The sequence below is a fragment of the Lissotriton helveticus genome, chromosome 7, assembly GCF_964261635.1.
Source record: "Lissotriton helveticus chromosome 7, aLisHel1.1, whole genome shotgun sequence".
Lineage (NCBI taxonomy): Eukaryota > Metazoa > Chordata > Amphibia > Caudata > Salamandridae > Lissotriton > Lissotriton helveticus.
The window spans coordinates 64,333,942-64,361,673 of record NC_136068.1 but is presented as its reverse complement, the minus strand read 5'-3'; the positions used below and the strand labels follow the sequence as shown (position 1 = coordinate 64,361,673).

Sequence of the window (27,732 nt, the reverse complement as noted above, 5' to 3'; positions counted from 1 at the left end):
TATAATTTGCATGGCATGAAGGAGAGACTTTTCTAAGGGAATTCATTGTCAACTTGTCATGTTTACTTATTTGTTGACTGGCACTCCCACTGCTCATGGGCGGGCTTGTAAGTTTAAAGTGTATCAAGCTGCACCACCAGACACGAGATGGAGTCTTGCTTTCAACACACAGCACACTGATATGCATGCGCATGCTATTTACAGTAATTGCACATGATGTTAAGTAAATATCAAAATGTATTTGCTTCTGCATCCATGTTCAGGGACCATGTGTACTCGGTAGCTGGTTTGGTCAGAATCAGTATATAAATGTAAATCGTGGCAAGATCGTGTTTGAACATGATGATGAAAAAAAATGTATTTCTTTAACCTGGCGTAAAGTTTCTTTAAAAGGCTGCCACGCGACAGCCATTTAACCTCTTTAGTCTGTGCCACTCTCTGATTCCACGTCTGTCCCGCTCCTGCCAATTGTCGCATAAAGAAGGAGCGTAACTTCCACTGGTGCAGCAGGTGCAGTGGGACTGAGACCCACTGGACCTTGATTATTATTGGTTTTCACAGTTCAAACAGCAGCCTGGAGACCCATGTCTTTCATTGCACTTGAGCCAATGAGATCTGGCTGCCTATAACTCTATTGTTTTAAACATGTTAATTTGTGTCTCTTGCTGGGCTGTGCACAGGTCTCAAATAACTTTTTACTATCCGTTGTTGAATGAATTCCTTTAAGCACACAAGTATACCTAGTTCTCGATGTGTGCCACGGCCCTTCAACAGGTTTACCAAGCCCCCATAGAGAACTTCTCCCCTCACACCCCCTGCCCCGAGTTTGTTCACCCACTTAATACCCTGACTTTAGCATATCTTATATATGTGACGCATGATTTACATGCCAAGTATTTTCTTGTTTCGGCTCGAGCTCTCCTTGTTACTGGTTTGTTGGCGCACCTGCCTCGACAGTCCCACCTTCAAAAGCCCCTCGCCCCCTCATTCTTCATCAGTTCCCTCCTCTCCCTATAAACCCCCCACTGCTCTTCGTTAACGGCAGACACCGCTCTAGAGCTGACAGTTTGTCTCTGACCCCCCAGTCTCGGCCTCACTTCCTCCCTGAGTGACCCACCTCTCTCTGGTCGTCCTCCTCACTCACACAGGTAGGACAGCCTCACCCTGTGCCCCAGACGACGCTCCTCCACTGCTCCTCAACTCGATGCTCCCCTCGCTTCAGGCCACGGTGCAGAAAACACTCCCAGGGGAAACGAAAACAAACCCTCGCCTCCCTCTGACGTCACCACGAAGAGCACGTAAGGAGAGGTCACCAGTGGCAGGGGCAGCACATGCTGCAGGCGCGACGGCCAACCTTTACAGGTGTTCTTGAACTTACGGCTCAGTGGACCCAAACTGAATCCATACTGGAAGCCTGGGAACCTCCTTAATTAAAATAAATAAATAAATAAATACACAATACAGAAACACTGTACACATGAAACAAACAGACAAAAATGCAAACAAATATATATAAAAACCTAAGTTCTAATTTTAAAGGCATTAAGGTTTGATTTCTTAAGCGATAAGCTAGACTGCAGCATGTCACTTTGTCGTTTTTGCTCCTTACGCATCTTCTCTTTTTTGTCAGTGCACACTAATGCTTCCATTGCCATCACCGATTGGCCAAACTACTATTTACTGCACTTGGGCTGCTCCATCAAATCAAACTAAGGATACCAACTTAGGGCCTAATTAAAAAAGGTACACTCACACTTTTGTGTAAGTTTACAATTTTTTCAAATCTATTCACAAACTGCTAGTTTAATTTTACTACTAGTAAATGTACGACTGCAGGTTCTCCAAGCATGAAATGATAGGCCTCTCCTATCTTTTTAGGAGTGGAGTCTCTGCAGTCGTACAATTACTATTAGTACAATTAAACTCACTGTTCGTGAATGCCCAAAAAACAATAAACTTACACAAAAGTGTAAGTTTACCTTTGTGAATCAGCCCCTTTCTTTTTAGTGTCCAATCTAATATTCCAACACATTACAAACCTTTATAAAAATTTAAATTCTGATTTTTTTGCTGTGCAGATACTTAATTCATATGTTAATATTTATTTTCTATAGTCATGGACTGAGTACGTACGCATTGTAAATCCCCCGTAGTACGCAGACTACAGGTTAAGAATAATTAGTTTAAAGGAAAAGGTACATGATAAAACCTGATTAGATAAACAGTGATTACCTCCACGTCCCTCGTCCTCAACCAAGTCATAACTAAATGAGGTAGTGTCTGACTCCCAGGATATTCCACATGATCTGCAGGAGCGTTGGATTTCCAGACGTGAATTAGTTTGCCTCCAAAACGAATGCTCCTCTTCTGATCCTGCGCTCCCAGATTTCGCAGGTGGAGGCCTGTGAGTGAATGCATTGTAGGTTCCATGGCCCCCAAGGTTCCTGTATACCTTTCCTCCCTTTCACCTCATTAAAGCATTTCTTTTGAAGATTTTGAGAGAGAAAGTTCAAGTGGTGGCGGTGATGCCCAAACTGGCCACCGAGGTCGTGGTTCCAACTGTTGATGAATTTTGTAGTGGGGTCTCCTTGAATCTTGCGTCAAAGACTGTCTCATCTGCAGTCTCCACATCATCACCCACCAGTCACTCTAACCCCCTAGTGGTTAGACGGTTGAACGGTGAACTCTAGCGAGTCAAGGTTTGCCAGCCCACATTATTTCAGTGGTCCAGGGTTCATGTAGGGGTTCTACTCTGTCGTCTTATTCTAAGCATTAGACTGCTTTTATTTTTTTTAAATCTTTATTTTGTATGTAGCATATACCATAAAGTTTCCTTATGTGTTGTAAAAGTTCTTTTTTCTTCAGACATTTACAAAAAGTGCATAGATACTTCTGAATTCTTAAAACCGGGAGATATATAAACACGTAAAGTGCATACAAAATTCATAACAGGTATTAAAGTGCTTAGATCATCTTATCGAATTCATAAATCGTTTTAACCCATCACTGATGTAATTCAATTCCAACTCTTCCATATTCTATTCAGCTTCACTACCGAACCTTCCCTTTTTTGCATATGTAGTTTCACACCTAAAGACTCTTTGCATTTTAATTAACCACTGTTGAAATTGTTGGTATTGTCTCGGATTTCCAATTGGCAAGAATTAACAATCTTGCAATAAAGATTAATTGTCTCTGGCCAGTAGTGAGCTTGTACTGTACCTCTACTCTGCCTAAAAGAGCGAATGAAGCATCAGGGGAGAGATCAAGTGACAGAATTCTTCCAACTTCAGCAAAGACATTCTGCCAATAATTCATTAGATTGGTACATTTGAACACCACAAGCGACCAGTTACCCAATTGCTTGTCTGCATCTAAGACACCCAGGGTCTACCGTCGTATAGATTTTATGGAGTCTGGCAGGGGTATAGTAACAAAAAAATCCATCCTTCTTAAATTAGCAGCTTTTACTGCCTTGTAGCCCATTTGATTAAATCCTTGCCATTGTTGGAGGTAAAGGCGGCAGCCAATAGCTGTAGAAATTCTTTCTAAGTGATCTGAAACGATTTGCTTATTCTCTGCAGATTTAAATAACCTATACCAGTTCCCCAGCCCTTTAGTTCTAAGAATAAATTGGGCTTTCCCGAGTTGAGACCAGTCTCAGTTTTCTGAGCTTATTAAGTCTGAGCAAAATTTCTAAATCCGGATATATAACTGAAGATAAAAAGCCTATTTATATTAGTGTTCTGTTCTCTGATTTCCTGCCAGGAGAAGTAATACTCACTTTAAAAAAAATCTTGTATTTTATGGAACCCAAGTCTGGCCCACTGACCACAAATCTGAGTAGACCACTGAAGCCCCAGGGGGATGCATTCTGCTAAAACTAGTTGAAGGTGCAGCCAGAAGATTCCGTGGGCTTCCCAAAATTTTGGGGAATGAGATGTTATCACTTTTTGGATCTTGTAATGTGATTTTTATGGAAATTTGGAGATTCATAAGAAAGGAGCAAGACCAATCTCAGATTCCTTGAGCAATAGAGTCAGGAAAAAATTGGCAGAAAACATATCCTCTGAATTGTTATAATTCAACCAATTAATAAGTTAAGCTTGATGATACAAACAAAAATTAGGTAAAGCAAGACCTTCATCTTCCACCTCTAATTGTAATGTTTGTAGTTTCAGTCTAGGTTTTTTCCCTTGCCATATGAAATGTCTTATTTCAAAATATAACCGGTCAAAGAAAGACTGGGAGTCCTTACCATTATGTTAGAAAATAGGAATAAAAACAAGGGGAGAATATTCATTTTAATCAGAGCCTCTCATCCCATAATTGTTAAGGGAAGATCCTTCCATTGCTTAAGGAGGTTACTTATCTTATTAAGTGTAGAGATAAAATTAAGCAGTCATAAGTCCTTCAAACGAGAGGTTATAAATATCCCTAAATACCTTATGGGACAAGTCGTTGAATAATGTCCCTGCATTTGGATGGGTTATATAGCAGATGAACAGTTAAAAGTAGGGCCTCTGACTTTGCGTTATTTATTATATACCCCCGACTGCCGTAAATTCACTTGTTTTGAAGATAGTTCTCAAAATGATTTCTTCATCTGCGGCCAAATACAGGGCCATATCTTCTACAAACAACGTAAGTTTTGCGGATCAAGGGACAAAGGCTAAGATGGCGTTGTTTTGCGGATCCATTGACAAAGGCTAAGATGGTGTTGTCCTGCCTTATGGCACAAGCCAATGGTTCAATAAACAGGGAGAAGAGTGTTGGAGATAGGGGACAGCCTTGTCACGTCCCCCGGCTAATAGAGATAGAGCCGGCCATATTCCCGTGAACAATTATGAACGTCTGGGCATCACAGTATATATTTTTCACTACTTGACAGAATGCATATAGAATCACAAATTTATTCCTAATAGCATGAAGTACATTCCACTGCACTCTGTCAAATGCTTTTTTAGCATCTAGCATTATTATTGCTACTTTGATTTTATTAGTGCCGAAATAGTCGATTGATTGAAGAAGTAGTGAGTATTAGAAGCCAAGAGCCTACCTTGCACAAAGCTGTTTTGGTCCCAATGTTTAGGCGAAGGGGTCACTTTGCAAGCCGATTTGCCAGAATTTTTTAGAAGCTCTGTAATCCACATTCAGTAGGCTTATTGGTCGATAAGAATTGACCTCTTCCTCAGATTTCAACTTTTTAACAAAACTAATCACCGCAGCTTGAGTAAAAGTGACCAGCACTGGTCTCCTTTTAGAAACCCATTTAATAATGATCTCAAAAAGGTGTTCAGTTGAGGAGAGAATGCCTTATAGACCACAATTGGAATGCCATCTAGCCAACCCGCTTTCACAGATGGTGATGTATTCACTGCTTTACTGACTTCTTCAGATGTAATATCGGCAAACAGGGATTCTCTCTGTTCCATAGACAATATGGAACATTGAATTCAATTTAGCCAACTTATAGCTTCCTCTATAGAGGTGTTATGGGACTCAGAATAAAGCTCCCTATAATGATTAAGGAAAATAGCAGTAATTGCAAGAGGCTGAGATGTAGGTCTTTAGAGGCCTTGTTATTTTTTTTTTTAATCCTATTAGTATGGCCCAACGCTTAACTGATCAAGCCAAGTATCTACCGATCTGATCATTTCTTCATATCTTTTTTGCAAAACTGAACCATGAGATAGAATCTCTCTGGATATAAAAAAATCTTGTAATTTATACTTCGCTTGACTGAGCTTGATTTTTTATTCCTGGGAAGTAAGGGCTAGATAGCTTGCTGTAGCTATAGAGAGTCCTTTTTCTAATGGTATTCTTAACTCATTCTACCATAGGTTCTGTGCCCTGCCACACTGCCAGTTGCCTGGCTCTTTTGTAAGATGAGGGAATGCACACCTTATTTATGAACTTCATTTTCCATTTCTTCATTTTTTAGTCATTCCTTAGGCGCTATTGCGTGCAGATTGGCTAATAGGCATGCCCTACTGCCACATAGTTACGAAACATTAGTGATGAGGGACTACATAGCCCCTGGGCCAAATGCACAGCTATGTGCCGCTATTTAGCGTGCACTTTTATTCAAAATACTTTCATCCTTAATCCACACTAATCCAATATTTAACCATACTTTAACTCTAGTATTTCCAACTTCAAATTTTCTCAAATTTTTCCACGGTCCAACACTCGGGATGTGATGCCATTTTACAGGTTTCTAGTATTCAAACTGTGCCCATCCGGTGCCTCTTAGCAAGAATACGAATGATGCAAAAAGTCCATCGCAAGCAGTATTTTTTATTTCATAAAAAAGAACCCAATGCATTTCGGGCCATCATGTGCCCTTTGTCGGGGGTCACTACAAATAAATCGGAACATAAGTACATTATTACCACTTCTTTCACAGCATAAGCAACGTTACAATGTTATTACAAGAATTCATAATGTTACTTGCATTTTTTAAAGGAGATCCCTATTTTTATCAGATCTATGAGTTTCTAAACGTATACTGTACTGCGTTTTGAGTTCAAGTGCACGTATTGGTAGGACGCGTGTATGAGGGACTTTGAGTTGAGAATGGGTTTACACCAAACTGTATAAAAAACGCAGTACAGTATACGTTTAGAAACTCATAGATCTGATAAAAATTGGGATCTCCTTTAAAAAATGCAAGTAACCATTATGTGCACAGAGGGCGAGAAAACAGAGAAAAACTGGGAGTATTTGACTAAATTAACAGCAGGGTTAGTCTGGTTTATACCTTGAGCATGAGAGCGTGATGACCTAATTAACTAAGAGGGAGACTCAGTGGGATTATGTAGCCTGGAGTGAAGTTTTTTAACAAGACGAAGACGTAGGGTATGAATTCTTGTAATAACATCGTAACGTTGCTTATGCTGTGAAAGAAGTGGTAATAATGTTCTTATGTTCTGATTTATTTGTAGTGACCCTCGACGAAGGGCACATGATGGCCCGAAATGCATTGGGTTCTTTTTTTATGAAATAAAAAATACTGCTTGCGATGGACTTTTTGCATCATTCGTATTCTTGCTAAGAGGCACCGGATGGGCACAGTTTGAATACTAGAAACCTGTAAAATGGCATCACATCCCGAGTGTTGGACCGTGGAAAAATTGGAGAAAATTAAAGTTGGAAATACAAGAGTTAAAGTATGGTTAAATATTGGATTAGTGTGGATTAAGGATGAAAGTATTTTGAATAAAACTGCACGCTAAATAGCGGCACATAGCTGTGCATTTGGCCCAGGGGCTATGTAGTCCCTCATCACTAAAGTTGCCTGGCTCTGTCATACCATACTAGGGTGAAAGAAACATTTGGGTTGTTAGTAATTATTGGAAGGGTGAGTTATTTTCGTTTGCTTCACCCCCAGTTTAATTTGCCCATGTGTGTATATTATTGCAAAGCTCTTTAAGAAGACAGATATGGACACAGTCAAGCAAACAAAAAGACCTGTGCACAAAAGGGAATGACACAAGCGCTAAGAGCAGACTAGGGAGCTCAGCTCCCTTCTGAAATTGTTACACATCAGCCTCTCTACTTGGTGGCTGTACAAATCTGAAAGAGCAGAAGATGGGGTTGGTGGGAGGGAGGTGGAAGGGTTGAAGAAGGCAGATGTTAGTGCTTCCTTTAAAACAGCCCTGCCAAGTGCCACGCATCTCACGTTAGAATAACGCGTTTGCGGGAATTTTCCCGCAATGCCAGAGATTTTCAAAGGTGTCCTGAAGTGTGAAAAAACAGTGTAGGTTCAATTTCTCACTTTGCTGGGAGGGACACATAAAAGCTAATGGCGCCAGAGTACAACGGGACGAATAGAAATCTCAATGTATTATGATGTGGAAATCTCCTGCTATCACAGAAACTCATTTGCAAGCCCAACGAACTTCAGAGATTTGAAGACCAAAAGACAAAACCACACTCCCACCTAATTAATGTAAAAAAGCACCCCCTGCTCAAACCACAGTATCAAACAGATGTAGATGTCCACCGCAAAATGAAGCTTCTCAATATATGCCAAAAACTGTCAGTCTGAACTGCAGTAAAAGAGGGGCCTAATTGGAGAACTATACAGGGAGAAGATTCCCGCTGTAGCCCCTCTTATTCCTGTGGTCGGCCTCGGGTCCCATGGCTGAGAGCCTAGACAGACTCAATTGATCATGATCTGGTCACGCCATTAATTTGATTGGATGCCAGCCAGGGAGACGCAGGCTGGGTAAGGCAGGGAATCTCTGTTTCATTTATTGGTTTTCTGCCACCCCACCCAGCAACAGGTATGCAAACTAGGCTGTGGGCAGTGCCATGCTACTACTAAGTGTGGGTGACATTATATTGTTTGCAAGAAAGTGTCACTCATAGTCATTGAATGTCACTCATAATTACACTGAAATTATGAAAATGTCACACACAAGCAATCTGAAACCTTGGCAGCTGAGTTAAAATCCAAACATAGAGACTGGCTTTCTAGTCCAGTCCACACTATGGCTAGCCCAGCAAGATCCCTCTGGCACATATGGTGCAGTCAGTGCACCAGGACAACATATTTGTTCTGCATGTGCTTCCCTTGGCTGTGTATATATCTATGCTCAGACACGTTTTCAACAGAGTTGTTGCCTCGCAACCCTTGCAAAACTTGAAGTTTTAAATCCCCCATTGCTACATTTATTATTCTGTAATTTTAGTGGCAATACCCACTCTTTGCCCACTCTAGGATGGGCTGGTCACTCAGTGACCTCAATAAATTGCTCAATCTCAAAGCCATCCATGGTACTCTAAAGAGCCAACACCTGTGTGAGCTCCATCACAGAGCCAAAATAATACTAGTAGAAAAGAAATGGACCTCTTTGACATACTGTCAACAGCACCCCTTCTCTAGACCAGGAGGGCTCATCATTGGGGCTTAGACTCGTGCTGAGAGATTTGGGGAAAATGGGTAAGTAATGGTAACTGTAACGCTCTCTACGCCGGAATCAACAAGTAACTCCTTTGCAAACTCTAGACCATCCAGAACACCGCAGCCAGACTGATCCTCGACATCCCCTGCCACAGCCACATCACCCAACACCTCTGCGATCTCCACTGGCTCCCAGTCGAAAGAAGAATAACCTTCAAACTCCTCACACACTCCTACAAGGCCCTTCACAACACCGGATCAACATACCTGAACAACCGACTCTCCTTCTACGCACCCAAAAGACACCGCCAATCAGTCGACCTCTCTCTGGCCACCGGTCCACGCACCTACAAGACCAGAACAGGAGGCAAATCCTTGTCCTACCTTACAGCCAAGGCCTGGAACGACCTTCCCCTCCACCTACGACAAGTCCCCACACTGCCCCATTCCAGGAAGGACCTCAAGACCTGGCTCTTTGGATGATCCCAGCACTCAACGGAGCCGCCCCCTTCCCCCCCAGCACCTTGAGACCCTTGAGGTTGAGTAGTTGAAGTTTACCGACCCTGATTGATTGATTGAAATAGAGAAGGGGAATAAATGGAGGGATTACAAAGGGCCAGGGTTAGTGAGGTGGGGAAGAAAAAAAATCATCTAGAGGGGAGATAAAGGACGAGGGGCAATAAAAGAGAGGAGGATATAGTGCATAAGATTGAGGAAACCCTTCACCGTCATAGCACTACTAATTCCTCTTCATGTATATATAGACTCTAGGTCCACCTGCACCAGAACGTTCACGTTTCTGTGGTCTTACCTTGGTAATTCATTATATCCAGGTTTTTGTTTTCCCTCCTGAGACTTAAAGCCCTCTTTATTCCATTATAAAAGAACCAGGACTAGATCAGCCACTTCGGCCTGGACCTGGGGTACTTGTTCCCAAAGCAGCCATAGTGAGGCATGGCAATGACCTAATCCGCGTGTGCAATATGTGTAGCGTTGTGCTGCTAACCCAAAAATGGCATTCCATAGGGAGGAGGACATTTAGGTGTCACTGCATTTTGCACAGACATGAAGCCGACATCCACACTCATTCATTCGGTCATTGCCCCTTGTATTCTTGATGCTGTAGATGTACGTCAGTGGGGTTACGGTTCCCCACAGTGCTCATAGGTCAATTATTTTATTAGTTAATTTCTCATAATTTTATGCAGGACCAAGTCTTGCAATCTGATGCCTGTCACACCGATGTGCACTCTGAATATCGACAACAGAATATCAATGGGACATAATATAGGGGGTAAAATATAAAAAAATTATCAGCAGATAAGTCTAGATTTTCTACACCCAAGTCCACATATATGTACCTACGCAGTACATATATATCAAAGGTACGTAGATGTGGAGTTAGGAATACTACATCTATACTTTCCTGTATGCACTTACCTTTCAATATTTTGTCCCTCAATATTCTGTCCTCAATATTCTTATATCATAATGTTCTGGGGGTTGATATTAGTAGTACAATCTGTCACCACGGGGTGTGATGTCACTGTAATATCAAAAGTATTCTGATGTAACTCCCACTCTTGTCATTATTAGGGTCAATACTAGTTTTAAAACTGAAATAGCCTACATCTTTTTTGTCACAGAATAATATCGAGTATGCACGGAAATGGGGTCTGGATAAGAAAACAATCATGTGGATTCCAACCCAGGTTGCACCATGAAAATTAAATTATGTGGCATATCACTGTGATCAGCTCTAAAGTCATTAAAAAAGGTAGATCCAGCAGTATCTACATGAGATGTTTTTTTAAAGAACTACAGGCCATATGTATCAAAATCCTGTTCTGCGATTCTCAAATAGCGTTTTTTTGCGAATGGCTATTTGAGAATTGCAAAATGCTATGTATGTAGGATTTGCAAATAATTTTGCGAATCCTACATATTCCTTAATTGCGAATCTCAACTCGCCATTCGCAATTAAGGAATACGTCCCCATTCATTCCTATGGGCCTAGAGGCCCATAGGAATGAATGGGAAGACATTCTCAATTTGCGATTAGCAATTAGAGAATCGCAAATTGAGAATGCAATTTCAAGGGTGCAGGGGTTTCAAAAGGACACCCTGTTGCACCCCTGAAATAAGCATGGTTGCACATGTGGCACACATACATGCCCTAGGGCATGTATGTGCTTCACATGGCACTTTGTAAAATGCAAAAAAAGTGAATTTTTCAAAGAAATCGCAACTTACCACCAACTTGAAGTTGGTGGTAATTTGCGATTCCTTGAGGCCAAATTGCACTTTTTTGGTGATTCTTACATTGCATTTAAGGAATCGCAAAATTTGCAATTCCTTAAATGCAATTGCAAAATAAGAAATATCAAATTTTGCGATTCCTTATTTTGCCCGCAGATTTGCCTCATACATACTGTTGGACTTGGCCCTTCTGGCAGGTTCACCCCCTAATCTTTTTGCTTTTAGTATGTGGTCTGTGTTAGTGATTTTTGGGTCTCTGCGCACTTTTGCCCTGTGTCCCAGAGTAAAGTGCGTGCCTGTAGTGTGGCTGGCCTGCCCTCCCATAGGAATGCATGGGGAATGTGTGTTTCCATGTTAGTTCCTGATGCGTGGGGAGTGCAGGCTCGAGTTTGGTATGTGCGAACTCGTGAGAGTGAATGCTGCGCAATGGTATGTGCGGCTTGTATGTGTCTAGTGGGGAAGTGCCACTTCTAGACATTGATGTGTGTGTACAGTTAGGGTGCTGGAGTGTGATTGGCTGGAGCTGGCTGGCAAGCCTGGCTCCAGGAAGTCTGATGGGTCTGCCCAGGAGTAAGTGGAGAGATCAGCCTGAGTGATGTGAGGGAGGGCTGCACCTGGTTCCTGAATGGGGCTGGGCTTTCCCCACACAATGCTGGCTCCGCCCCCTGTCGTGCCTCTAATGACCCTAGCCTCCCCAGTGAATGAAAGGGGTGGTTGACCCATCAAGGGTGCTCCAAAACCAGCTGCGACTGGTTTCTCCCCCACCCTGCACCTACAGACAAAGGATTTAGTAGTATAAGAAGGGGCTGTGTCCCCATACAATTTGTTTTGCTCTGTTCCAGGATCCTGAGGGGGCTGCTGCTGTTGCTGGGGCCAGGAGGACCGCCACTTGGATTGTTTCCCTGCCTGGAGACCCAGTGAGCTGGCTCTGGGCCCAGCTTTGCCCCCCTGCCTGCCTTAGGGCTTTGCTGGACTTTTTGGTGCCCTTAGCGCTGGGAGCGCTTTACTTTCCCAGGTAGCGCTGAGGAGCGCTTTACTTTTCCTCTGGCACCTGGGAGCGCTTTGTCCTGCTTCTAGCGCCTGGGAGCGCTCTGATTATCCTTTGGCGCTTGGGAGCGCTTTGTGTGCTTTCGCCCGCGCCCACCCGGCATTGGACCCGTTTTGCCAACTTTAAAGTCCCCTGGCAGGTGCCCACCCCACCAGGGACCTTGCCGCTATTTTTTTGTGGCCCGAGCCGGTGCCCACCCGGCATTTGCTTCTTTGTCTTCCTTCGCCGGGCCGCCGCGCTGCCTGCGACGACCCGGAAGCAGCTTGCTGGCCGGCCAATCACAGCGCGGCCCCGGGAGAGGCGGCCGGAAGTCCCGCCCCCGCAGTCCGACGAGGGAAGAGGAGCACGGCGGCTGAAAGGTGCAGGCGGGACTCCGTTGTGGAAGAGGAGCCCGCGCCGCCCGCAGGAGAGCCCCCGCCACAGGTCCAGGGGAGTGGGGGCCTGTGGTGTTAATCCGCAAGAGAGGGAGGGTGTCGGGACACATTGCCGGTGCCCCCCCCCCCCATTTTTGTGTCTAAAGAGCCCCCGAGGCTCTTGGGGCCATATTGTGATTTTCGAGTCCCCTGTGAGGGACTCCTATGTTCAGTGAGGCTGCATCCTTGTAGTTAGAGCCTAGAGAGGCTCTGGGGGCATTCTTTGTTGCAGAGCCCCGAGGCTCCCAGCCCCCCTTTTGTTTTAGAGCCCCGAGAGAGGCTCGAGGGCCAATTCATTGTTCTTGAGCCCACGAGGCTCCAACATTGGCCCATCAGTATTCTAAACTGTCCAGCACTTAGTGGACAGTTGCTACGTTTAGGTCTGTGTTCTTTGCTGCCTGCGCAGCCTGCCCTGACATTTTGGACTAAGGGCATTTCAGCCCTTGCGAGGCCAGTTGGCCTGGGGGACAGTTCTAGTGTTGTGCTATGTGCACCCTGCGCATTTGTGATTTACTTGCTTATGTGATTCCTGCGCAAATGTTCTACCTGCACCTCTGAATGTGTTTTTATACCTCATGTGCACTGTGTTTTATGTTTCTTCCCCTTTGCTAAAAGTGACCTGCTTAGAGGATTGTTTTATGTTTTATTACCTTTGCTAAATGTGACTTGCTTAGGTGATTGTTTATGTTTCTTCCCCTTTGCTAAAAGTGCCCTGCTTAGAGGATTGTTTTATGTTTTATTACCTTTGCTAAATGTGACTTGCTTAGGTGATTGTTTTATGTTTCTTCCCCTTTGCTAAAAGTGACCTGATTAGAGGATTGTTTATGTTTTATTACCTTTGCTAAATGTGACTTGCTTTATGATTGTTTAGGTTCCTATAGGTCCTGATAATAAGGTCCTAGTTCCCTGCGTGATTTTCCTACAGTGGTTAGGGTTGCGTAGGAGGTATTTACCCTTTACCAGTAATTACTGGTTGTGTGCTACATTTACTATTTTGGTGCTACAGTCATTATATGTCTATGTGCTAAGTGTTATTCCTACAAGTGCTAATTCTAAAAGTGCATACCCCTGACAGTGGTCCAGGTGGCCCTGTCCTGTGCATAATCCCTTGTAAATTCTGCCCGTGCCTGTTGGCACATTGTAAAAGTGTGTTTTGTTGTCTAATGTGTTTTTATTATAATACAAAGGCTATTTTTGATATAACCTTGTGTGGAGTTTCCTTTGTGGTGGGCCTTGGGTGTTGTTGCTGGGGGTGCGTGCGCAAACACTTAACTCACATCGCCTCCAAGTATAGCATTGCTGCTCGCGTCACGTTACCTAGAGGGTGAGCAGGGGTTATCTTGGTGTGTAACTCCCTTGCCCTGACTTAGAAATGGTGATCCCTGACTGACTTTGGCGTGAACCTTGGCCAGCCGGGGGTCCCGTCTCTAACACATACCACCTAACCAAAACTGCGATCGCAAACGCCGAAATTCTGCGAAATTCAAGTATATCTGTTTCACATGTATTTCGTGTGTTTTTACTACCCTACACAAACATTTTCTATGCAAACTATAATACAAATACAAGTAATAACCACCCAAGTTTGGAAGTCTCATCAAGGGCGGCCACCGACTAAGTGGGAACATTGTCATAAATTGAGTTTTGTCAATGCTGGAGCTGCATGAATACCAGCCTTCACAATACAGTACCACATCACTCCAAATGTGGCTGAGTTGCTTTGAATGGTGCAACATCCAAAAGGAAAATTTACATTTTTACCCTAGGGCTCTGAAAATCCGTGCCGTTGAGCCGTCTACCACCCACTTGATCAGGATTCATGCCTGTGCAATTATATTGGGAGCTACTTTCCCTGCTATGAATTCTGTTTCTATGCTCCAATCCACCATCTTTTTCGATTTCCAGATTCACACAATAAATTCACCAGTGCCTGGATTGGATTTAGGTTTCCATGTCCCCATACACTCCAAATTGCCCATTTTGTAATACAAATATTCATTACTTGTGTCTTTCTGTATGGGGGTTTTCCCATGTGGCTACACCACAGCACTGTGCAGTTATTTATATTGTGCACAAAATATGAGCTTGTCCCAGGTGGCTCTAGAAGAAACCTGTCTTCACAACAGTATCACATTTTCTCTATTGGATGAATGAATCTAACACAATCTTGCAGTGCCAATGTATTGATCACTGTTTAGTGCCTGCGGCCCAAACACTACATCATGGAGGCAGCGCACCTGGCTAGGGGCATTTCGGATCACTCACTACTTTGGTTCAGATTCGATATTGCTTTGGGATCGGGAGGTAGGGTGGCCCCCATTAATCCCTGCTACATGCGAAATCCTAAAATTCGTACTTTTGTGGTCGCAAACGCTCTGAATTAGAGGTTTGAAGGCGTTGAACCCCCAAAAGTGTTTTGTACATCTGGTCCTTAATGTTTTTTCAGTTTGACCTGGGCATTGTTGTTATTTTGCAAGCATTATCCTGTCTAGATCTAGATTATTGGGCTACCTGTATCAAGAATATGTTCCCTTTTGCATATTCTTACTCTGAGCTTTTTAACAAAAAATATCTGATTGGAAATATGAAACCCAACAGATGCACAGCAGTGACACCCCCTGCCAGCCCAAGGATCAAGCAGTTGGATTTCCACAAGTCTTCAGACAGAGAAGTTAAGAGAAGACACTTATTGAATGTTCTTAATGTGTTAATGCCCTGTGCTCTGAGGAAGCCATATTGTTGCACTGATATCTTATGGCCAGACAAGGCATGACATTGCCAGTGTTTCTACAAGAAGGATACGCTGATGCAGCAGTAAACTTCTATGGCCAGCTAGGGTGCAGCAGTGGGTGGCTGGAAGACTGGAGCCTGCAGACAGACACCACTGAAGCATCACCACCAAGTGACCTGCATCAATATGGCATTCCCTAAGGATTACCAGGGAACAGCAGACATAAACACAGCACAGCATTGGCTGGGGGTATGAAGGTTACATTTGTAAATTGGTGCCTCAGTGACATTCAAGGGTTAGTCAACATATGGCATGGCTCATTGCCTCAAAGGGACAGAATGACAACTAGTCAACAATGCCTCGGAGAAAGTATGACATTGGTTGAGATTAAGCTAAAGGTTTAGAGTGTGTTGTGAAATTACAGGTGGAACCCCTTTGAATGGCTTGGAAAAAGAGTGGTGTCACTGAATGGGCCCCTGTGAAGGCTGACTTTGGATGTAGGGTCTGTGAAAATCACAGTGATTCAAGGATCCTACTTAGATTATCAATTATCAATGAATCAAATGTGGCCCCATCTAGTTCTTACTGATGGCCTTTGACTCCAAATCGATGAAGGTTTCTGTCCCAGAAATACATCGGTATGTCCCAGTTTCAGTGACTGTTTTAGTGCCCTGGAGGAACGTCAGCTCCACCGGCACTGAGATCCTGACCTCCTTGCACATGAAATTGACGGTCACCTTTGTATATGGTAGGATTTTCACCGGCATGCTCAGCTCCGCCTTTTTCCTTGTGGTGAGTAACTCACTCTCACCTTTCGTCACATTAAATGTGTTGGACCGCTCTGACTCTACACTCACCACACCTTCCAAGGTAAAGGTGGCCCCCAACTTTATTGAACTCAAAGCTGTGGGTGATGTATTTTTCGTACTCTTTGGTAGAAGTGGCGGTGAGGTTCTGCTCAGCGCCTGTGTTGTTGTTGTACACAATCCGGTCTATCCGCTCAACCTTTTTGCTCTCTTTCTTCTTCTTGTCCCACAGAATTGTGGCCGTTATGGCGGACCTCCCAGGGCGCAGAGGATACAGACTGGTGACTTGGTCATTGAAATGGATGGCTCTGTAATCGGGTAGATATTCACCAGCCCTGGCCACTATGCACCTTCCCCCTCTGTCTCCATGCTCATACAGAAGCCATGCTCCGCTCTGGACCCTGTGGGAAGATATGGTATAATTTTTGTCTCCATACATTAAATTGGTCTCCTGAGTCAGCACCATCTTCTTTCCCTTTTAATGGCTATTCTCATACAGTGTAATCTGAGGGGTGCTCAGGTCTTCGGTGATCAGTGCAAGAGAGGATATACGGTCATTCATCGCAATCGTTGGATATTCTCCCTCCTCTAGTGCGAGGATTGCTCCATTATGGTATGCTTTTTCGTACAGGACCCAGGGCTGCCCGGCCACCTTTACAGAGGAGATGACCTTATCGAAGTGTTCCTCGTTCAAATCTAGAACATCTGCAGTGAAAGTCCTATGGAGTCCTTCAAAGTCGGTTTTTTCATAGACAGTGATTTGGCTCATGGTCACTGGTTGTAGGGTTTCTAATGCGCTTGCCTTGGTTTAAGCTGTAAGACAAAACAGTGGAGAGATATTAAGCAGGGAAAAGTATATCAGTGGATTTGAGCAAAAGAAAGGGTTTAGTGCCAAGAAAAAAACATTCTGCTGTTTTTCTTTTTGAAATTGTTATCCAGAATACGATATTTCCCAATATTTAAAGATCCACACATAAAGCAGTTGGCTTCTGCACGTTTCAAAGCTTTAGTAAAAGTGCCGCTCACAAGAATGACTGAGAGTGTGGTACGAGGGAGTCAAGCTTAACATGATGGGCCCAACTCCTTGTGCTGCACTACAGTGACAATAGGAAATCTGCCACTTACTGTCACAGAAACACAGGGGCATATTCCCAAGGAAAGTGGCAAAGCGTGTGTTATGCCAAGAAGGCTAAAGGCACACTCCATCACTTTAGAAACGCAGGGCTGCACCATATTTACAAGAACATGGTGCATCCCAGCATTTTCGCCTGCGCTGGCGCTAAATTTAGAAGACTGGAACCAACTCAGGCACCCATTGAACTGTAGTCCATGGGTGTCTGCGTTGTGGGGAGTGATTGTTTATGTGCAGGAAAGAATGCCTTCCTGCACATAAACATAGCACCTTCAGTCCCACTCTTCAGTTCAAGACTGGACCTGTGGAAGACTCACAGAGGACTGGCTGCTGCTGTGAACTGCTGTGCACTCTGCCAGACTGCTGCTGCACCTGGAAGGGCCGCTTTGCTGCCTGGAGCCTGCCTTGAACCTCAGAGGCCAGCCCAGCTCTGCTGTTGAGTCCACATGAGGTGTATCGTCGGTCAGATTGACTTTGCTACTTCTCCTGCTATGTTCTTCTCCGCAATAGCAAATCATTTTCAGTGGTCCTTCGCCAAAGGGGAATCCGACCTCATGGAACTGTCTTCGGCTACAGTGCTCTGCTTCGTCCCGCTGGAGTTTTACAACTTCCATTTTGAAGACTGAGTCCGCACGTAGAAATCTTCACCACAGCTTCGACCCAAGGCCATCCTAGGATGACACTGCCTCCTTGGACAGCCCTTGCAGCCTGACCCGCAGAACTTTACCTTCCCAGCCTTTTTTTAACAATAATATTTTTAAGCCTGAAAGTAAGTGGTGACGGGGCTCGATCTACTTTTTTTATCTGTACCCCGCTCCATCGCAGTTAACCTTTACTTTAGACTTTGATCTGGTCTTGCAAGACCAGAAGTTGCGCTTGCCGCTTTGATTTTTTTAGGTGCCAGATTTCACCAAAATCTTAAAAATTCATAACTCTGGCTCTACTGATTGAATGTTTGTTATTTTGCTGTCAAATAACTTGATACAATGTTCTCTATTTTTCTAAACTGTTTTGATGGGTTTTTTTTGTGTAGTGTTTTCATTTTAATACTGTTTGTCTGCTGCATAAATAATTTACACATTGTCTGTAAGTTAAGCCTGACTGCTTTTTGTGCCAAGCTACCTAGGGTTAAGCAGAGGTAAATTTTGTGACTTTTTGTGGTTCACCCTGCAAAGGATTGTGGCTGTTGCTTGACCAGGGCTTTCACCCCAGTCAACCAACAACCCTATTTCTCACACTTATTAGTTGGCATTTTTCAGAAGCTGCACCTTCCAATGGTTTGTTTTTATGCTGCTTCTAGGTGGATACGCTATAGACTGTTAACACCAGGGAATCAGTGCCTTTCATTGGATTTCATCTTTGCTTCTCCTGCGTGGATACACTTTGAATGTTTTCTAACAGGTTATTCAGGAAATGTGTGCCTTCTAGTGGCATCCATCTTTGCTCTCTCTTGGGAGAACCCCATAAACATCAGAAGAATGGTGGTTTTCGGAAATTACATATCCTTACTCACTACACCCACACTGCTCCAAGGAGGACCAATGGATTATTATTAACTAGTGGTAACAGGTGTCTGCACCCCTCAGTTTGTTGCACCTACTCTACTTCTCAGTGGACCCCTCATAAACCCTTATAATAAGTGTTTTGGGAAGCTATGCCATTAAGTAGCTTGTACCTATGTCATTTCTTGTTTGATCTCATTAACTTGGGGTTTTGCCAAGTTCTGTCATCCATTTAGTTGCTCTATCAGAACCTCTAGTTGAACTATGAGCTGATAAGAGAAGGGGATTCATTGTCTTCTGAACACCCTAAAAGCAATGCAAAGAGCCTTAAATTTGATCCTCTGGGGTACTTGCAGCCAATGAAGGTACCTAAGGTCTTTTGACGTATGTCTCAGTATTTGTAATAAGGTATTTGCATCGGCATTAAGCATGACTTGTAATTTGCTAATTACAGCCTTGGGTGCTCCCTGGAAGACAGAATTGCCATAGTTCAAGCTGGATAGGAAAAATGCCTGGACCACTAGTCTTCTTGATGTCATGGAAAGCAATTGGAGCATATTCCGAAGCATTCAGAGAATTCCAAAGTAGCAGGCCTTGCTCTCCATCGTTAGGGTTTATCCAGTCAAATTTCCAGTTATATTATAGGTGTTTTGGGGGTGGGGAGCAACCATAAACAGTTCAGCCAGCCCAAGCTCCACTGGGGAGAGTGATAGTTCCCCAGAACCATCAACTCAGTTTTGTTGCCATTCAGCTTCAGGCTTGATTTATCCATCCAACTGGCCACCGCCTCCATCCAAGGCAGTTCCTGATCTGGTGTAAGTGAGAAAACCAATTGGGTATCATCGGCATATGATACTATGGAGATCCCAAATGGTTTCATAATATCCGCAAGAAGCTGCATGTATGAATTAAAGAGTCTTGGGCTTAAACAGGAGCCCTGGGGGTCACCACAGTGAAGCTGAAAAGTATTGGAGAAGAAGGGCTTCTCGAATACTTGACGGATCTATCAGAAAGAAAGGCTTTAGCCAATTCAGTGCAGTTCCTGATACTCTGTCCCTGTGAATCCTTTCTAGAAGAACATCATGATTCACAGTGTCAAAGGCAGCACTAAGGTCAAGAAGGATAATTACTGCTATGCCACCTAAATCAAGACTCATTTTAGCATCCTCCACCACCGCTAAGAGGGTTCTCACAGTGCTATGTTTGAGCCGGAAATCGGGTTGAGTGGGGTGAAGTCTATTGTTTGTTTCAATTAATTCCAAGAGATGAATTTTAACGCGTTTTTGAACACTTGACTCAGTCCTGGATCAGGGATATGGAACAATAATTTGCCAATCAGGTAGGGTCTGCCTTTGGTTTCTTTATATTTGAATGGATTCTTAGACCATTCACACCTTCTTCTTCCTGTCACCCATAAACTATCACCATCCCACGAACGACAAAACTTGAAAAAACACCCTTCAGGTTTCTCCTCTACCTCTGTCTTTTATTCAAGTATCCCATTTCTATTTAGAGGCAAACCTACTAAATCTAGGATCTATAGAGCATAATCGATCCTCACTGTGTCATATTCTTGTAAAGTTTAGACTCATGTCAATAATGCCCCGCACCTGGGAGAGAGAGCTATCTCTCGCCTCAGTAGTTGACTCTGTAAATCTGTCTCCTATCTCTTTGGGTGTCTGATTGGTTAATGACCCAGGTAGCCTTAACTCCGCCAGGCTGCATAAATGCTCCCTTGAACACTGCAAATCTCATCATGTGCAGTATTTTCCCTGCACACAACCCACAAGGTTTCTCCTAGAGTGATTGTGCATGGAAATGGTGTACTGTCATAACTGCACCAATTGCAATCCCATTTCGAGATACTACTTGCATCTGAATATGGCTCCCACCTTCTGTGGAATGAGGCCCTTATTATCATAGCTGTATCTTTACCCTAAAACCTAAATCGCTACCCTACACTACTCAAACACCACTACACTACCCTAAACACTAAAACACTACCCCCTGTGTGACCTTCCCCCACCCCCAGTCCTGTCCCTATACTGTAACACTACCCTGCATGACCCACCTGACACTACCCTAAACCCTAAAACACTAAACTACACGACACAAACACCACAACACTACCCTAAACCCTAAAACACTATCCCCTGCACAACCTCCCCCACCCCCAGTCCTATCCCTACACTCTAACACTATTGTGCACAACCCACTTGACACTACCCTAAATCCTAAAAACACTACCCTACACAACACAATCACCACAACACTACCCTAAACCCTAAAACACTACCCCCTGCATAATGCTCCCCCGGCCCCCACTCATGTCCCTACACACAAACACTATCCTGCACGACCCATGACACTACCCTAAACCCAAAAATACTACTCCTCAAACACAACAACACTACCCTTAATCCTAAAAGACTACCCCTGCACGACCTACCCCCACCCTAAAACCTTTAAAACTACACAGCCCCTCTTACCTCTCTCTCCTCGTGGTTCCTCTCTTTTCCTTCCAGCGTCGTCAGAGGAGCGGTGTTTGGTGCACGACATTGTGAGGAAATGGAAAAGCCTCAGTTTCCTCACATCGATATGGATCGCATTACAACGCTTGCATTGTAACATTGCCTGCGATGTAATAACATGCGAAGTAAAGGCTACGCGTTGAAACTGCGCATGCATTGTTATGCTTGCGCTGTAATGGTATGCGGAGTAAAGGTCACGTACTAATAGCTGTTTACCCTAAGGAAGTGCTGAGCAGTAATGACCTGTGGGTTCAAGTGTGTCGTCAGAAGTGGGGAGGGCAGGGGAGTAGTTATTTCCATAGCCCAATGATTTTCTTGGCCCAACACTCAACTAAACCGCTCTGTTTATTGATCTACGCAAGTCAAGTCAAAAGATCTTTATTCGGAATAAAAACATCCATAAAAGTACATGCAAGTATAGTTTCAAAACAATACAGTACAATAATAATATGACAGCTGGAAAAAAGACACAAACCAATCAATCAATTTCACAGTAACACACAGAATGTCCCTCCTTTTTAAAAACAGCATTATATACAATTTAAAAATGTTTTCTAACAAACAGAGTTAAAAACGGATGAATATTAACAGCAACATTAAAGTGTCCTCGTCAGTCGTGTGCAAAGAAGCAGAAAGTGCCAAATGTACAAAGAGAAAATTTATAAAGTGCATAAAAAGTACAGTGTGCGGATGTTATGCATCAATATATAAAGTGGTTCGTGTTCGAACGGCTGCTTTGAGAAAGCAGCTCACTCTGAATATTACTTCATCTGATCCCAGTAATAAAAAGGTCCTCAGTGCTTTTCTAAAGCAAGTCAACTTATGTTTTCTACAATAGGGCATTAAATAATGAGCGGAGAGAATTTTATAAAAGCCGCAGAAAAACAAAAAGTGCATAAGGCTCTGTTTCATATTTGGGTTGCAAGGACAATACAGAGTTTCTAGATGTTTGTTGTAACCCAAAAGGAAGTTTAGTAAATTTACTATGCTCCCATCACGAAAGCGAAACAGTAGGCTCCTATTCCATCTGCCAAGGTGTAGACGTAAATATCTGTGTGGGGGGCCTGGATGTTTAATTTGAGGTTCAGAATAGCCCATGTATTTTATAACTGTACACTTTGACAGGTTTTTCCTTTCCCGCTCTTCTCTATACAGGTGATATAGTGCCCTATGAATAATAGTCTTGTGGGAGCGATTTATTAAACTGGGTGAAGTAAACAAATGACCATGTCCTACGCTGTCAAGGCATTCTTTTACAGCTTTTAACCATGGTATACAGTGTGCCCTGTCACATTTTAGGCAGTCCAAGATTATATCGCGGGTCAAGGTGGCAGCCGGGTTAATCCATATTTTTAGCCAGAAGAGAGCTGGTCTTGATCATACAAAATCTTCTATATATGAGATGTTTAATTCATTATGGCATATATAGTGAGGGGAACAAATGACCCCACCCAGCACCTTCCGACAAAACCTATTTTCTTCGGTTTGGATATGGATACAGTTTGTGTAACCCCAAACCTCGGCGCCATAAGTACCAGTTGGGATGCATTGGGTTTGATAAATCTTTACTAGTGGTGTAATCACATCAGCGTGGTTGGGTTGTCTCAAGGAGGTGACACAATTTATAGCTTTACCCAACTTATTCCTAGCATAAGAAACATGTGGTTGCCACGAACCAGTATTCGAAAATAACAGCCCTAGATAGGGAAAAGTACAAGTGCTTTTCAAAACATTTGACCCTGATTTAATCTCAACAATTTTATATTTTTTGGGGCCACAGCTCATAATTAGAGATTTTTTAAAATTAGTGGTCAGGCCTAGGTCTGCCATAAAATGGACAAAGCCTGAGATTAAAATACGAAGAGCCTTTGGTGTGCGGCCCATAAGGACCGCATCATCAGCGTAAAGGAGGGTGGGTATGGGGACTCCGTTCACGTAGGGTACATCTTTTGATAAAGTACTCAGCGAGGAGCTCAAATTATTAATGTAAAGAATAAAGAGGAGGGGGGCCAGCACGCATTCCTGTCTGACCCCCCTGCCAATGCTAATATTATCAGAGACTTCGCCAGATTGGTTGATGCGCACACGAGCTCTTAAGTCACTATGTAAAAAAGCTAAAAAGTGGACCAAATAATCATCCAAACCATAATTAAGAAGGGTGGACCATAGACGGGAACGGTTAACAAAATCAAATGCAGAACTTAAGTCCATAAAACCAAAATATAAAGGGGATTTTTTAGCAGTGTTATATTTTGCCATAATCAAACTCAAGTTCAGACATTGTTCCACCGTGCCAACATTGCTACGGAAACCAAGCTGGCTGGGATGTAGAATCTTGCTCTCATCCGCCCAGGTTTTAATCCTTTTAAAAATAACCCTCCCCAGAACTTTCAGAGTATTATCGATTAACGATATGGGGCGGTAGCACCCGGGGTCCAGCCTGTCGCCTTTTTTAAAAATGGGCACGATAGTGCTACAAGTCCATGTTTCTGGAATTTGTTCATTTGTTAAATTATTAAAAACATTACATAGCAATGGGGCCCAAAAGTTAAGTTCACACTTTAACTGATCAATTGAAAGCCCATCGGGGCCAGGCGCTTTGTTTCCTGCGCTTTCAGATATAGCATCCTCGACCTCAGACACAGAGATGTTAAGGGGGCTTAGGGGGAGGGAGGTTAAAGCGGGGTTGTCCGGTGTGGCATAAATTTTAGCAAAATGTTCAACCCATTTAGATCCGGTGATGTTACAATTAATTGCCGTTAAGTTCGAGCCTATGGATCTTAGGTTCTTTACCTCCCTCCAAAACCCAGTAGTGTCTTTCAGTTCGGCCGAGCGTGCCAAGGAGTCCCAGTGGGTCTTAACAAGTTCATTAGTTCTATTACGTAGGGTAGATTTATACTCTGCTCTGAGTAACCTTATTTGAGGAATATCCCTGGGTTCAGATTTTAAAGCAGCCCTTAACTTCCTATTTGCCATAGAGCAAGAAGCATCGAACCATCTAGGTGTTTCCTCAGATTTCCTCGAAACAGGTCTCGAAATCTCACTTTTTATTACAGAGCAGAGTCCACTAAATGATGTGATTATATTACCCCCGTGATCATTAATGGTGAGGCAGGTGTCAATCAAGGCTGGGTGTTCTTTGATAACTTTTGCCAAGATTCCCCTATTATTCACGCCCCTCCAGATTACCCTCAATTTGTCAGTTGAAACTTCCAATTTCTTGCACCTATTTCATTTTGTGGGCGCTTACCCCTCGGAAGTAGTATATGAATTACAATAGGGAAATGGTCACTATATACTTTACACACAACCTCAGCCTTCGTTAAAACATTAGCGACAGGAGGTGAGACAAAAACATAATCAATCGTAGTGCCACTACCATGACCAATAAAAGTGGGAAACGGGGCAGTGCTGATTTCCATACCAGCATGCTCCATGCAGTTTACAAGTTCTCTAGTTGCAAGGAGATTTAAAAGTTCTATACCTCTTCTACAGGGGGGTTTCTAAAGTGTAAGTGTGCATTGAAATCCCCTCCTATACAAATGCCCTCGAATTTCCCATATTTCTGTCCATCCATAATTTCATCAATAAACTCAAATAAAAGAATAAAATTACGATTAGGTTGGGACAAAAAGTCGTTATTATAGAAGTTGATCAAACATAGCCTTGTCCTTTTAATATATGCCAATGCCATGAAACTTGGGCAATTGGTTTGGAGTGTATCGATTTTAACTTCTGCTGATATTTTGGCCCAAATAGAGAGGCCCCCGCTAGGGCGGCCTAAAGGGGGGGCCGAGACAGTCCTGGTATGACAGCTGTACCCCTCAAGTAGCAGGTCATCGGTGCACCAGGTTTCTTGGAACATTAGTACGTCATGACAAATGACCCAATCCTTCCAAGATGTGATTTCCATCTTAGCCTTCAGGCCAGCAATGTTCCAACTGAGGATTGACAGATTTTTATCGGGCCTCAAGGAAAGGTCCTGGTCAATTCCTGGGGAAAGTACTGTTGTTGTAGTTTGCCCCTGTTGTTCGCATGGTGTTTCAAGTGAAAAAGTTTCGGGTGTTAATGGGGGTACCTCAGAGGATGGTTCGACTGTGTGATCAAGAGCCGAACACACAGAGACAGGTTCTTCAATAGTGGGAAGCAGTCAATCCAGTGTACCCAAATCATGGAGTATTGAGAATCTGTTATGTAATGGAAACACAGGTGGAGGCTGCATCATTCTGTGTGGAGGGCGATAAAAATAATTTAGCGGTAAAGGGGTCACCACAGTGGATGGGCCATGAACAAAGTTCTTGTTTAACAAAGACTTCGCAGTACCAGGGTTCCTGAAATTGACTATGATGCAGTCCCCGTTAATATTTTTAAAAAGAGGACCAACCCAAGTTACTCGGCGTGTGGATATAATTTCTTTGGAAACGTCATAGCCAACCCCCTTGTGCTTGGTTAGCCAATCAATACATTTATTGTGCAATTGTACCCACGACTCTCCTTGCCCTTCCCTGAGGGGTGGAATGCCAGCCAGAACTAAGACGTAAGGACACGCCTCAGGTGGAATATGTAAGGCAGGGCCTTGATGTTTAAAAGGCCTGGTGTCTTCGTGTGGGGTCTTATTGTGGCGCTGGCTGGAATTTGAAGAGACCTTCTGCGTTGTCGTGCCTGTAACAGAGTTACATTTATAATTGTTCTTAGGGGCACTAATAACAGTGGAGGGCAAGGAAGGTTTACTTGGGGAGTCAGGGGGATTGCTTTCCCTTGTGCTTGTGGTCGCCACAGATGGTACAATCTTTGGCGGACCATTTGCAACTTGTAATTCCTTAACCCTATTTTCTATGGGCGGTTTGCCATTTTTTGTATGATCACCACTAGTGAGCGCACGAGTAGTAGATTCCAGGTCTTTTAGCAGACGTTCACCTCTTAATTTATCCAGGCACACTGTGCCTTTTCTTTTGGCATCATCATTTTTGATTAAGTTTTCCAGTCTGTCAAGTCTCTTAAAAATATTATTAAATTGTCTAATCATTTGACCTTCGAGTTGCCTAAAAATTGTATCCGCAATGGTCTCGATGAGATTCCCCTCAGATTTAGAATGGAAACTATTTACATTGGGAAAATCCGTCTGGGTGGAAATAGTCATTGAATTTAAGCCATCATTGTTTATAACAACGACATCATCCAGATGGGGTTGGGCCTGCACGGATACTGTATGTTGTTTTTGTTTCTTCCCCCTCTTTTCCGCTTAGCTCCCGTGTTCTCAATGACCTCAGAGGTTGATGATGGAGGGGTAGGGTCCGGAGCTACAACAGGGACTGTGTGCGTAATAGTGTTTTCGTCCTCAAGGACAGTTGGCATATTAACAGTAGCAGATTGTTGTTTTACCACGATTACTTCGGGAAATATATGCATGTTACTGCTTAAGCTACATGTTGCGGTTGGTTGGTAAGTGGTAGGTGAACCCATGGAAAGCCTCCTCTCAGTTTCGGCAATCTCATTGAATGCAGTGTCTATTAGTGTCTCAAAGGACGTAATGAGGGATGCAGGGGTTTCAGCGTCCTGGGTGACTGAGTTTGTAGTTTTGTTAGTAACGTTGCGTTTGGCCATTTTAACAGTCAACTAACCAGAAATGCTCACCTTTGAAGGGGGGCGTTGGATGGGTGGCCCGCCCGACCACTGTGGACCTCGGAGGGCCTCAGAGGGCCCGCCCTTTGCCCGGGCTTCGCCACGGGCGCGACTCGCGAGGCGAGGGGGGTGTCAGCCTTTTACTCCCGCCTCCGGGCGCTTCTGGCGCGTCACGGGCGCACTGCCGCCCCTGAGCCTGCTGGGTGGTGTGGTCCAGACCGGTCTGCTGCCGGTATGAGCTCCGCCGCCGTTTCCCTCACGGCTCCGCTGATAGCGTGGCAGTGGCGGTCAGGTAAGAGTGCCTGGTGTTCCCCGACATGTTTCAAATCATCCTGGGATGATTTATGGCGCGAAATCACGAACTGTATGGTTGATACAACAGCCAACAGTAAGGTGGAGAACTGCCTGTTCAGCTGGTACGATTGACCATAGCTGTTCCAGGCTTCCTGTTTTAAAGACAACCGAAGTGGGTGCAGCAACAGAGTGTTAACCCTGATGAATCTGCCATAAATTCTAACGGGCAGTGAAACATGTCGGCTACAGGTATTGGGATGCGAATTTAAGCTTACAGCCTTTTTAACTCAGCAGTTCAGACCTCAGTTAATAATAAAGTGGTTCAGGAGGTTTGATTGTTGATTTTATCTTCACTCTGTTCTGTCTCTTCACTGGGAGCTGTGCTCTAAGCTCCATGCTTTGCACTTTTTTCTTTATGTCTTTGTCTTTACTTTTCACAAATTCTGGAAATTGGAATGGCTACCTATGATGAGAAAGGGGCAC

At 43.7% G+C, this 27,732-nt stretch overlaps 1 protein-coding gene and 1 pseudogene across 2 annotated transcripts in view; both read right to left on the bottom strand.

Moving 5' to 3' along the window:
• LOC144768064 (protein mono-ADP-ribosyltransferase TIPARP-like) overlaps positions 1-1,282 on the bottom strand; it is a 121,773-nt gene extending 120,491 nt beyond the window's left edge. The window contains exon 1 of one of the 2 annotated variants that reach the window (XM_078651437.1): positions 1,164-1,282. The gene's annotated coding sequence lies outside the window, so the exon portion shown is untranslated. Of the gene's footprint in view, positions 1-1,117 lie in introns of both variants that reach the window. The other variant, XM_078651435.1, reaches the window with a different exon arrangement.
• A 14,397-nt stretch (positions 1,283-15,679) lies between these two features.
• Positions 15,680-16,937, bottom strand: LOC144768062 (epidermal differentiation-specific protein pseudogene; annotated as a pseudogene).
• Between the last annotated feature and the right edge of the window lie 10,795 nt (positions 16,938-27,732).